The 13,763-nt window shown below is 46.6% G+C and overlaps 1 protein-coding gene across 1 annotated transcript in view; it reads left to right on the forward strand.

The window, feature by feature from the left end:
• The window catches only part of SIPA1L1 (signal induced proliferation associated 1 like 1), a 637,152-nt gene that overhangs the window by 412,865 nt on the left and 210,524 nt on the right, over positions 1-13,763 (forward strand).

A 13,763-nucleotide genomic window follows, 5' to 3' on the forward strand; every position in this document is an offset into this window, starting at 1 on the left:
AAGTACCAAAAAGCCTGCTCGAGCCTTTCCTTTGCATGACTCCATCCAAGAACTTATTTCAGCTCAGTGGGCTGACCCCGAAGGACCTTTGAAAGTTTCCAGGGCTATGGGGCAATTATTCCCTCTGAGTGAGGAGCATTTGGCTCGCTTTGCAATGCCTAAGGTAGATGCCCTAGTCACAGCTGTGACAAAGAGAACTACCCTTCCGGTTGAAGGAGGTGTTGCCCTGAAGGACATGCAAGACCGTAGACTGGAATCAGCACTTAAACAGTCCTTTGAAATTGCTGGTCTTACTATTCGGGCGTCTGCATGCAGTTGTTATGCTGCTGGAGCCTGCCTGGCATGGTTGCAACAGGCAGTGGAACAGCCTGGTGATGGAGCGGAGCCCTTGTCTGAAGTGGCTCCGCGAATGGAGTCGGCCTTGTCCTTTTTGGCTGACGCCCTTTATGATATTGTCAGAGCTTCGGCTAAACAGATGGCTGTAGCAGTGGCGGCTTGCCGTCTTCTTTGGCTACGGCACTGGGCGGCGGACATGGCCTCTAAGCAAGGTGAAGTTGCCCTTTCAAGGCCTTCTCCTGTTTGGTGAGGAGTTGGAGAAAATTGTGAAAGGCCTGGGAGATGCTAAACCCCAGCGCTTACCCGAGGATAGGCCACGGCCTCCCTCCAAGGGTCAGGCGGTTCACTCCTCTTATAGACCTCGCTTCCATGAAGCTAGAAGGTACCACCCGAGGCATTCTGCTGGGTCCACTTCTCGTGGCCGGTTTTCAGCAGAGGAACTCCTTTCGCTCGGACAAACGTTCCGCAGCAGCAGGCTCAAGACCTGGAGTTCAAGGGCGACCCTCTCAATGAGGGTGCGCTGGCCCCCTCCTCGATTCCTGTTATAGGAGGACGTCTTTCCCTCTTTCTCAAAGAGTGGGCCAAGATTACCTCAGATCAGTGGGTCTTGGACCTGATCAGAGAAGGATACTGAATAGAATTTGATGCCCCGATAAGAGACGTGTTTGTGGAGTCCTGATGCGGTTCTGCCGCCAAACGGGCGGCGGTAGAGGAGACTTTACAAGGCTTGATTCACATTGGGGCGGTTTCCCCCCCCCCCCCCCCCCCCCCACCCCCCGGTGCCTCCCGCCGATTTCAGCTGCTACTCCATTTACTTTGTGGTGCCGCGAAAAGGTGGGTCTTTTCGCCCTATTCTGGACTTAAAAGAATTAAACAAGTCCCTAAGAGTGTGGCATTTTCACATGGAAACCCTGCGCTCCGTCAGGAGAATTTCTCACGTCTCTGGACCTGAAAGAAGCTTACTTGCACATTCCAATTTGGCCCCCGCACCAGAAGGTTCTGCAGTTTGCGGTGATGGGAAAACATTTCCAGTTTCGGGCCTTGCCTTTTGGCCTCGCCACAGCTCCCCAAACCTTTTCCAAGGTAATGGTGGTAGTAGCTGCTTTTCTCAGGCGAGAAGGTATCTGGGTTCACCCGTACCTAGACGACTGGCTCATCAGGGCGGACTCCGCAACAGAGAGCCATCAAGCTACAGTCAGAGTGGTCTCAGTACTGCAATCTCTGGGCTGGGTCGTCAATGTAGCCAAAGGTCACCTGACCCCCTCGCATTCTCTAGAATATTTGGGGGCACGGTTCGACACAGACTCGGGATATGTATTCCTACCCGAGCAAAGGCAGTGCAAGCTTCAGAATCAGGTCCGTCTGCATCTGAGGATGCCCCGCCCATGAGCTTGGGACATTGTCCAGCTGTTGGGATCGATGACGGCCACCTTGGATTTGGTGCCCTGGGCGAGAGCGCACCTGAGACCTCTGCAGTATTCCCTGCTTCAACGATGGTCTTCAGTATCTCAGGATTATCAATGCAGACTTTCTTGGCTCCCTGCGGCCCGACTCAGCATGGAGTGGTGGCTCTCAGACAGCATGCTGCGGCGAGGAATGCCGCTGGCGCGCCCCGATTGGTGCCTAGTGGTGACAGATGCCAGGCTGAAGGGCTGGGGCGCACATTGCAAGGGGAAGCATGCCCAGGGTCTTTGGACACCCGACGAGTCGGAGTGGTCCATCAATCGCCTAGAGTTGAAAGCGGTGTTTCAGGCGCTTCTGGCCTTTCAAGTGACCCAGGAAGGATTGGCTGTCAGAGTGATGTTGGACAACACGACAACATTGGCCTACATAAACCGACAAGGCGGCACTCAGTGCAGAGCGCTGCAGGCCGAACAAATTTGCCACTGGGCCAAGCTGCATCTACAGTTTCTGTCGGCAGCTCACATTGCAGGTCAGAGCAACGTGCAAGCCGATTATCTAAGCAGGCATCAAATCGATCCAGCGGAATGGGAACTGGCAGACGAAGTATTTCTGCAGATATGTGCGAAATGGGGCAAGCCCGTAATGGATCTTATGGCGACAAGCTCAACTGCCAAAGTCCCGTGCTTTTCAGCAGACGGAGAGATCCTCACTCAGCCAGATTGGATGCCTTGGCTCAACCCTGGCCTCTGGGCCTCTGGTATGTGTTCCTTCCGTGGCCCTTGATAGGGCGTGTGCTCCTGCGGATTCGGCTTCACCCAGGAGAAGTGGTTCTCATCGGCCCGGATTAGCCCAGGGGGCCTTGGTATGCGGACCTCCGACAGATGCTAGTGGAGGCTCCCCTTCCTTTACCTCTGGTACTGAACCTGTTGTCGCAGGGGCCGGTGGCCATGGAGGACGCCTGCCGTTTTGGTCTTATGGCATGGCTATTGAGAGGGCGCAATTGAGAGGCAAAGGCTATTCCAATAATGTTATTTCCACTCTCCTGCAGGCCCGCAAGCATTCCACTTCCGTGGCTTATGCCAGGATCTTGCGCCAGCTTGAGGCTTGGTGTGTTTCAAAAGCGATCACACCCATGCGGGCTCATGTCTCGCCGATTCTGGACTTTTTGCAGGATGGTGTACAAAAAGGCTTGGCCTATAATTCCCTGCGGGTGCAAGTGGCAGCATTGGCCTCCCTTCATGGTAAGGTTGCAGGCGTGTCTTTAGCTGCTCATCCAGATGTGGCATGGTTTCTTAGAGGGGTGCTTCGGCTCCATCCTCCCGTGTGGGCACCTTGTCCAGCTTGGAACCTGGGGCTAGTTTTGAAGGCTCTGCAGGGTTCTCCTTTTGAGCCGCTACGGCAAGCTTCAGAGAAAGATTTGACACTAAAGGCCATTTTTCTGGTGGTCATTACTTCGGCGAGACGGGTGTCAGAACTCCAGGCGCTGTCCTGTCGAGACCCATTTCTGCAATTTTCAGAGTCCGGGGTCACGGTTCGTACCGTGCCTTCCTTCATGCCTAAGGTGGTTTCAGCATTTCACCTAAACCAGCCTATTTTTCTACCCTCTTTTGTTAAGGAGGAGTTTCCAGAATCCTTTGGGCAGTTGCACCTGTTGGATGTGCGCAGGACTCTGTTGCAGTATCTGCGAGTTATTAATTCTTTCAGGACCTCTGATCATTTGTTTGTTTTACTATCAGGTTCTCGCAGAGGGTCTCCAGCGTCTAAAGCCCCTATTGCCCGCTGTCTCAAAGAAGCTATCTTTTCAGCTTATCTGCTTGCTGGCCGGCCTCCGCCTGTAGCCTTTAAGGCACATTCTACAAGAGCGATTTCTTCCTTTTGGGCTGAAACTGGAGCACTCTCTCATCGAGAGGTATGCAGTGCAGCAACATGGGCTTCTAAGCTCTCTTTTGCCCGACATTACAGGCTAGATGTGGCTGCTAGGAGGGATGCGCGTTTTGGAGCACAAGTGCTAGCGCATGGTGTGACCTGTTCCCGCCCTATATAGGGATTGCTTTGTTACATCCCATACGTAATGGCTTCATCTGCTTGATGACAAGGAAGGGAAAATTAGGTTCTTACCTTGGTAATTTTCTTTCCTTTAGTCATAGCAGATGAAGCCATGAGCCCTCCCTGTATGATTGTCTGTATGATGTGAATCTGTTTCAGGTTCTGTTCTTGTTTCCTGAAGTTCTAATCCTTCCTTGGGAGAAAGTTGGAAAACAGTCTTCAGGATTCTTGTTCACTTATAGGAGGATGAGTTCATTCCCTCCAGTTCATGTGTAGGAGGTTGTGTATTCCCTCCATAAATACAAAGAGGAGGACGAGTTAATTCCCTCCTTTTGAGTTCATGCCCTTGTTAAGGGGCCATAGTTCGCTGTGAGGAAAGTTCATGTTATTCCCATTGCGGTTTGTTATATTGCTTTGGAAGCTTCAAATACTGAAGAAGTAGTGGAGCTAGGTGACCATGTGGCACTGTGAAATTTGAGTGTTCTCTATCTCCCCCTGCTGGTTGATGGACACAGCCCATACGTAATGGCTTCATCTGCTATGACTAAAGGAAAGAAAATTACCAAGGTAAGAACCTAATTTTCCCATAACATCCTCACACCTGTTTTCCATACCTTTCCTAATAATACCCAACATTCTATTCGCTTTCTGAGCCGCAGCAGCACACTGAGCAGAAGGGTTCAGTGTATTATCGACGACGACGACACCCAGATCCCTTTCTTGGTCTGTAACTCCTAAAGTGGAACCTTGCATGACGTAGCTATAATTTGGGGGTTTTTTTCCCACATACATCACCTTGCACTTGCTCACATTAAACGTCATCTGCCATTTAGCCGCCCAGTCTCGTAAGGTCCTTCTATAATTTTTCACAATCCTGTTGTGAGTTAACGACTTTGAATAACTTTGTGTCATCAGCAAATTTAATTACCTCGCTAGTTACTCCCATCTCTAGATCATTTATAAATATACTAAAAAGCAGCGGTCCTAGCACAGACCCCTGAGGAACCCCACTAACTACCCTTCTCCATTGTGAATACTGCCCATTTAACCCCACTGTTTCCTATCCTTCAACCAGTTTTTAATCCACAATAGGACTTTTCCTCCTATCCCATTACCCTCCAATTTCCTCTGTAGCCTTTCATGAGGTACCTTGTCAAACGCCTTTTGAAAATCCAGATACACAATATCAACCGGCTCCCCTTTGTCCACATGTTTGTTTACTCCTTCAAAGAATTGAAGTAAATTGGTCAGGCAAGATTTCCCCACATAAAAGCCATGCTGACTCGGTCTCAGTAATCCATGTCCTTGGATGTGCTCTGTAATTTTGTTTTTAATAATAGCCTCTACCATTTTCCCCGGCACCGACGTCAGACTCACCAGTCTATAATTTCCCGGATCTCCCCTGGAACCTTTTTAAAAAATGGGCGTTACATTGGCCACCCTCCAATCTTTCGGTACCACGCTCTATTTTAAGGCTAAATTCCATATCACTAGCAGTAGCTCCGCAAGCTCATTTTTCAGTTCTATCAGTACTCTAGGATGAATACCATCCGGTCCAGGAGATTTGCTACTCTTCAGTTTGCTGAACTGCCCCATTACGTCCTCCAGGTTTACCGTGAAGTCAGTACGTTTCTCCGACTCGTCCGCTTGAAATATCATTTCCGACACCGGTATCCCACCCAAATCTTCCTCGTTGAAGACCGAAGCAAAGAATTCATTCAATCTCTCCACTACGTCTTTGTCTTCCTTGATCACCCCTTTTACCCCTCGGTCATCCAGCGGCCCAACCGATTCTTTTGCCGGCTTCCTTTTTTTAATATACCGGAAAAAAATTTTACTATGCTTTTTTTGCCTCTAATGCTATCTTTTTTTCGTAATCCCTCTTGGCCTTCTTTATCTGCGCCTTGCATTTGCTTTGACACTCCTTATGCTGCTTCTTGTTATTTTCAGACGGTTCCTTCTTCCATTTTCTGAAGGCATTTCTTTTAGCCCTAATAGCTTCCTTCACCTCACTTTTCAACCAGGCCGGCTGTCTTTTGGAGTTCCGTCTTTCTTTTCTAATTTGTGGAATGTGTTTGGCCTGGGCCTCCAAGATGGTATTTTTGAACAGCGTCCATGCCTGTTGTACAGTTTTTACGCTCTCAGTTGTCCCCCTAAGTTTTTTTTTTCCACCGTTCTTCTCATTTTATCATAGTCTCCTTTTTTAAAGTTAAACGCTAATTTATTTGACTTCCTGTGTATAGTTACTTCAAGGTTGATATCAAAACTGATCGTATTATGATTACTGTTATCAAGCGGCCCCAGTGCCATAACGGCCCTCACCAGATCATGCGCTCCACTAAGGACCAAGTCTAGAATTTTTCCTTCTCTCGTCGGCTCCTGCACCAGCTGCTCCATAAAGCTGTCCTTGATTTCATCAAGGAATTGTACCTCTCTAGCGTGTCCCGATGTTAACATTTACCCAGTCTATATTTGGATAATTGAAGTCACCCATTATTATCATGTTGCCTATTTTGTTTGCGTCTCTGATTTATTTTATCATTTCTGCGTCTACCTGCTCATCCTGGCGAGGCAGACGGTAGTACACTCCTATCACCGTCCTTTTCCCTTTTATACATGGAATTTCAACCCACAATCATTCAAGGGTTTGATTTGTGTCCTACTGAATTTGTAATCTATCTGAGTCAAGGCTCTCGTTAATATGCAATGCTACCCCTCCACCAGTCCGGTCCACCCTATCACTATGATATACTTTGTACCCCGGTATGACAGTGTCCCACTGGTTATCCTCCTTCCACCAGGTGTCAGTAATGCCTATTATATCCAATTTTTCATTTAGTGCAATATATTCCAACTCTCCCATCTTATTTCTTAGACTCCTAGCATTTACATATAGACATTTCAAAGTATGTTGTTTGTTCCTATTTGCATGATGCTTAGTACTGGACACTACTGATTTGCCATCTTTTGTCTGATCTTTAGTTGTATTTAAGGGCACCTGGCCTACCACGGTCTGTTGCGCAACCTCACTATCCAGAAACCCTATCTTCCCTGTTTGTGAGGTATCTTTGCAAGATACCTTATCCCGAACAATTGCGCTTTTGAGCGACTGTCGGCCTTCCCCCCCATTTCTAGTTTAAAAGCTGCTCTATCTCCTTTTTAAAAGCCGACGCCAGCAGCCTGGCCCCACCCTGGTTAAGATGGAGCCCATCCTTTCGGAATAGGCTCCCCCTTCCCCAGAATGTTGCCCAGTTCCTAACAAATCTAAAACCCTCCTCCCTGCACCATTGTCTCATCCACACATTGACACTCCGCAGCTCTGCCTGTCTCTTGGGCCCTGCGTGTGGAACAGGTAGCATTTCAGAAAATGCTACCCTAGAGGATCTGGATTTGAGCTTTCTACCTAAGAGCCTAAATTTGGCTTCCAGAACCTCTCTCCCACATGTACCAAAGCAGCCGACTCCTCCCCAGCACTATCTAGAATCCTATCTAGGTGATGCGTGAGGTCCGCCACCTTCGCACCAGGCAGGCAAGTCACCAGGCGATCCTCGCGTCCACCAGCCACCCAGCTATCTATATGCCTAATGATCGAATCACCAACTACAACAGCTGTCCTAACCTTTCCCTCCCGGGCAGCACTTGGAGACATATCCTCGGTGCGAGAGGATAGTACATCCCCTGGTGGGCAGGTCCTGGCTACAGGAGTATTTCCTACTTCACCAGGGTGATGCTCTCCTTCTAGGAGACCTCCCTCCTCCAGGGTAGCACAAGGGCTACCAGAGTGGAGGTGGGACTTCTCTACAACATCCCTGTAGGTCTCCTCTATGTTCCTCTCTGTCTCCCTCAGCTCCACCAAGTCTGCTACTCTAGCCTCAAGAGAACGGACACGTTCTCTAAGAGCTAGGAGCTCTTTGCATCGGGCACACACATATGACATCTCACCAACTGGGAGATAATCATACATGTGACACTCAATGCAAAAGACTGGATAGCACCCCTCTCACTGCTGGACTGCTGACTCCATCTTAGTGTTTTTGAGTTTTTCAAATTTAATACTTGCTACAGTATTAAGGATATTAGCCTAATATAAAAGTGTCTTTTAGTTTATATAGTATATTGTGTGATTTATATAGTGTTTCCTTCTTAGATGGTAATGTGGTCAGAGATAATGTGGTCAGAGATGCCCAAATCCTGAAATTTGGTCATCCTTAGATATGGTTGTCCCTAGACTTGGTCGTTTCTGATTTTCGGCGATAATGGAATCCAAGGACGTCCATCTCAGAAATGACCAAAAGCAAGCCATTTGGTTGTGTGAGGAGCCAGCATTTGTAGTGCACTGGTCCCCCTGACGTGCCAGGACACCAACCGGGCACCCTAGGGGGCACTGCAGTGAACTTCATAAATTGCTCCCAGGTACATAGCTCCCTTACCTTGTGTGCTGAGCCCCCCCAAACCCACTCCCCACAACTGTACACCACTACAATAGCCCTTACGGGTGAAGGGGGAGACCTAGATGGGGGTACAGTGAGTTTGTGTTGGGTTTTGGAGGGCTCGCTGTTTACTCCACAAATGTAACAGGTAGGGGGGTATGGGGCTGGGTCTGCCTGCCTGAAGTGCACTGCACCCACTAAAACTGCTCCAGGGACCTGAGTATGACATCTGAAGTTGGCATAGAGGCTGGCAATCAATATTTTTAAAGTGTTTTTTGAGGATGGGAGGGAGTTAGTGACCACTGGGGGAGTAAGGGGAGGTCATCCCCGATTCTCTCCGGTGGTCATCTGGTCATTTCGGGCACCTTTTTGTGCCTTGGTCGTAAGAAAAACACGACCAGGTAAAGATGTCCAAGTGTTCATTAGGGACGTCCTTGTTTCTTTCGATTATGGGTCGAGGACGTCCTAGTGTTAGGCACACCCAAGTCCCGCCTTCGCTACGCCTCTGATACACCTCCGATACTCCCCCTTGAACTTTGGCCGTCCCTGCGACGGAGTGCAGTTGGGGACGTCCAAAATCGGGTTTCAGTTATACCGATTTGGACGACCCTGTGAGAAGGACGGCCATCTTCCGATTTATGTTGAAAGATGGGCGTCTTTCTCTTTAGAAAATGAGCCCATAAGTGTACACTTATGAAAATAAGATGGCATAGTGCATATTTGTAAGAGGGGCATTCACATGGATGGAGTATTAGTGGGTCATGGGCGGGCAGTCATTTAGGAGAGCAACTTACAAAATTCTAGTTGCCGATGTGCTAAGTTAGGCACCTATTTTTTGTGCCTAAATGTCCATATAGAGTAGAGACTCTCCCCGCATTACTGGGATACCTAAATGGAAGTGCCATAGGAGGGAGGCTTGTAAAACTATTGAGACATGGGAAAACTTCAGTCAGGCCCCACAGCTGAGATAAACTGTTGCATGAGGCCATGAAGGGAGAGGTTGTGATAGCCCAAGGCCAGAAGGTGGGAAATGGACATCTGTGAGATAGCAGGGAACTATGAATAAAGAAAGCAAAAGGGAGGGAGAAGTTAGTGAGAAGTTCCAGCTACTAGCTGTTAAGCAGAACACTAGCAGACAGGCAGGTGACCATCGGCCAATGAGAAAAACTTAGGGGCAAACACTTAAATGTAACTATAAAATCTGTGGAATCTTATAGAAAGTGTGTGTGTGTGTGGTTCGTAGTTTAGAGACACAGCGACACGCATCCATTCTTGCAAGGATGATTTTTGAACAATAAATTACTTAATTACGCCTTGGTTCATCAATCCGCTTTTGTGAGTCCTATTTTGGTATAGGTTCTCAGGTTATCTGGGGACTATTTATAATGGGGGCTCGCCCCGGGATAAAATCATCAGAGGCGCTGGTTCTAGCTCCTGACCAAGGGGAGACGCGTCCTATTGAGTTCAATAGTCCCTGGGTTAGTAGCAGTACTGTCATCCTGACTGATGACCCATTGATGAATCAAGATAAGGATCTGCAAGCATATCGATCGATCAGCCATGGAAATCTATGCATAGACTAAGAGGAAATTTGACTATTGACAGTACTTGCCTTGGTGGTCGAGGAATTGTTAGTACTTCTGGGTACTTACAAGGGAAATAGGCTAGCCAGGAATAAAGGAGAAGGGCATGTGGAATTCTTGCCTTCAGATATCCCCTCCTCTCACAACAGTCTGTAAGGGAGGGGGATATGGAAAAAAATTAATCTTGTACAAGAGAAAAGGACGGGATGAAAATGAGTCACTACTACTGTTTTGAATGGTCAAAACAGAGTATTATACATGGGCAGAGCTACCTCTTTACAGGAGAGGAGAGAGCTGTGATGAGAACTGCCACATTAAAATTAGACCATTCCCCAGAAGGGAGGGGACGCAGGGAGAAATATACCGGCAGAGCAGGAATACCCTAATGTAGACCTAGGGTGGACTAATAACAGTGAAAATGACTGAGCCAAATTGACAGAGCTTAGAAACTTGATAATAGCAGGAATAAAAGAAGCTGACACTAGAAATTAGGATGTAACGAAGGTTTGAGAAGAGAGGTGAAGAATGTTTAAGAAACAGAGAAAGGGAGGGGTAAGGGGGATTCCTAGGGATATAAATCCCCAGTGGATGGCCTCACAATCTGAATGTGGAGAGAGAGAGCATGAGTTAGTAAGGGAAGAAAAAGTTTTCTCTTTCATGGAATCTATGGAAGATTAGGGGAGTCAGGGACTCCAGACCCTGAGGTCTCACCAGAAGCCCTTGATGAATTTAGGGGTGGGACCAAAAAGGAAAGAGACAGTCTCTTCGGTAGATCCCAGAGCTGCTGTGACTCAGTTGCCTAACAGAGTCAAACTACAATCACAGAAGTCTGTGGGGGAAGGATTTTCAGTTCCCCTGTTGGAAAAAAAAACAAAAAAAAAAACGGTGATTAGAGCAGAGACTTAATAGCACAATTAGGTCTGGGAATGCCAGTCAGAGACAGGCAAATAACTAGTAAAATGAATCATTTTACTGCAGAAGATGAAAAGGGAAGGGATCCTGAGGGAGGAGTCAGAGAAGGGAATCGGGAGAGGGATTAGAAATTCCTCCATTAAAAAGTAAGCTGAAGCAGGGGAGTCAATTGATATGCCAAAGGCAATACCCTATTCCTTCTGAGGGAAGAAAGGGTCTGCAACCAGTGATAGAACAATTAATAAAGGATAAGTTAATTGAGCTGTGCACGTTCCCCCTTTAACACTCCAGTTCTCCCGGTTCTTAAACCGGATACAATATATAGGTTAGGGCAGGTTTTAGAGCAGATCCTGGAAAGGTTCCAGTTGCAACCTGAATCCGCCCTTCTCCAGTATGTAGATGACTTATTGATTATAGGGAAGAAAGAAAATACAGTGAAAGAAGTCACTGATAATTGCTAAATTTCTGGGAAAGCAGGGGTCTGTGAGTGACCAAAACAAAATTACAGTATGTGGGGGGAAAAGAGGTGAACTATCTGGAACATTTAATCAGTGAAGAACAGAGGTGAATAAATCCAGAAATAATACAAGGAATTGTAGAAACACAGCTCCCAAAGACCAAGAAAGAGTTAAGAAAATTTCTTAGGTCTGACAGGATGCTGTAGGCTGTGGATAGACTCTTTTGCCCAAAAGACAAAGGGACTCTATGCAAAGCTAGTGGACAGTCCCACTGATAGATTAAGATGGGACAAGGAGGAGGAAGAATGGATAAGATCATTAAAGGAAGATTTAATCCATGCTCCTCTGTTAGCCCTGCCATCCTTGGAAAAACCTTTTCACTTGTTTGTGTCAATAGATGATGGGGTGGCTTTGGGGGTTCTTACACAGACATGGGGAGGGAAGAAACACCCAGTAGCATATCTCTCAAAAATACTGGACCTGTTTCCAGAGGGTGGCCCAGCTGTATTCAAGCAGTGGCAGCCACCACAATTTTGGTAGAAGAAAGCCATAAGCTCACCTTTGTGGGAGCCTTGATAGTGTGTAAGAACCATACTTACTCAGAGAGCCCACAGGTGGCTAACTGATTCTAGGTTGTTAAAGTATGAAGCCATATTAATGGAAAAGGATGATTTAGTCCTGACTGCAGAAAATTGTGTTAATCTGGCTTCCTTCTTATTAAAAAGGGAAAGTGGGGATCAGGACATATCACATGACTGTTTAGACATCATTGAATATCAGACAAAAATCGGGCAAGATTTAAGGGATGTGCCCTTGCACCCAGGGAGACAATTATTTGTGGAGGGATCTTCTCAGGTCTTGGAGGAAAAAAAGAAGACATAGTGGATATGCAGTAATAGATGGAAATATTCAGGACATATTGGAAGCAGAAAGACTGCCCAATACATGGTCGGCTAAGACCTGTGAGCTTTATGCCTTGAGTCAGGCATTATTGGTCCTGTAGGAACAGGATGGAGCCATCTATACTGATTCCCAATATGCTTTTGGGGTGATACATACTTTGGGGAAAATATGGAAAGACAGGGGATTAATCGCAATTAGAGGGAAAGAATTGGTACATAAGAAATTAGTGACACGGGTGTTAAAGAATTTGCTGCTGCCAATGGAAATTGCAGTGGTGCATGTTCTGGGGCATCAGAAACTATTTACTCCAGAAGCTAGGGGAAACAGGTTAGCTGAGGAAGCGGCTAAGGAGGCTGCTTTCTAGGAACAGCCCACAAAAAATATGTGTTTTGATCTCTACGATCCCAGAAGCAGAACAGTTACCCTGTTTCACTAGGGAAGAGAAAAGATAAGCTTATCCAGCTAGGGGCTGTACAGGCAAAAGAAGGAAAATGGCTTTTGCCTGAGAGCAGGCAAATGTGAAACAAAGCTATACTAAGAGAGGTTATGGCTATATTGCATTATGGGAGTCATTGGGGAACTCAGGCCAGTGTGATGCAGTACTAAGAAGATATGGAGGCTTGGGGATATATATTGTAGCTAAACAAATTTGTGAAAGATGTGTGATGTGTTAGAAAATAAATAAAAAGGTGCTCAGAAAAGCTATCCCTGGGGGAAGGGAACCAGGGCTTAGACCTTTTCAAAGTATGCAAGTGGATTTTACAGAACTACCCCTGGTGCAGAGATTAAAATATTTACTGGTAATTGTGGATCATCTGACAAGCTGGGTAGAGGCAATTCCAAGGGCCTCAGCCACTGCACAAGGGGTGTCAGCGATACTTTTGGAATAAATAATTCCTATATATGGGTTGGTGAAAAATATAGATTCAGACCAAGGGAGTCATTTTACTTCCAAGGTTTTGCAGGGAGTGACGGAGGGTCTGGGAATTTCCTGGCACTTCCACACCCCGTGGCACCCACCCTCTTCTGGGAAGGTGGAAAGAATGAATCCAAACATTGAAAAAGCAAGCAGATTTCCAAAATAATGTTAGAAACCAAATTGCCCTGGACAAAGTGCTTATCAATTACACTACAAAAGAGTTAGGACTGCACCCCGAAGGGACTTGGGAATTTCCCCCTCTGAAATTTTGTTTGGGTTACCTTATATGGGGGGAAAAGGGGGGTTACCCACATTTGAAATCAAAGATTTGTATTTAAAGAATTATATATTGGCACAGTCTTCTTCTTCATCTCATTTAAGGAAAAAAGAGTTACTGGTCCAGACTCTACCACTCGAGTTTGCTGTCCACAAGATCCAGCCAGTAATATCAATTTTACAAATAAGTTTCTTCAGTCTACCAAGTGGTCATTGTGTTTTAGGAACCTTTTTGCTCCATGATCAGTTTGTCTGAAATTGTGTTATGCACTTCTCTTTTAGTGATAAACCCATGTTGACCAACTGTAAATAATGACACACATTACATCATGATTATATTTATCATGCCACACATTTGTTGCATGATCATTTTATAGCTCTATCATAGGCTTATTTGTGAGCCAAGTTTTATTAAACCCAGCCATTTGTCTGTTATAGGGGGGGGAAAAAGGGTATCATTATTTTGAAACATGGCGTGTATGTATGTATATGGATA

This window comes from Microcaecilia unicolor, chromosome 9 (assembly GCF_901765095.1).
Source record: "Microcaecilia unicolor chromosome 9, aMicUni1.1, whole genome shotgun sequence".
NCBI lineage: Eukaryota > Metazoa > Chordata > Amphibia > Gymnophiona > Siphonopidae > Microcaecilia > Microcaecilia unicolor.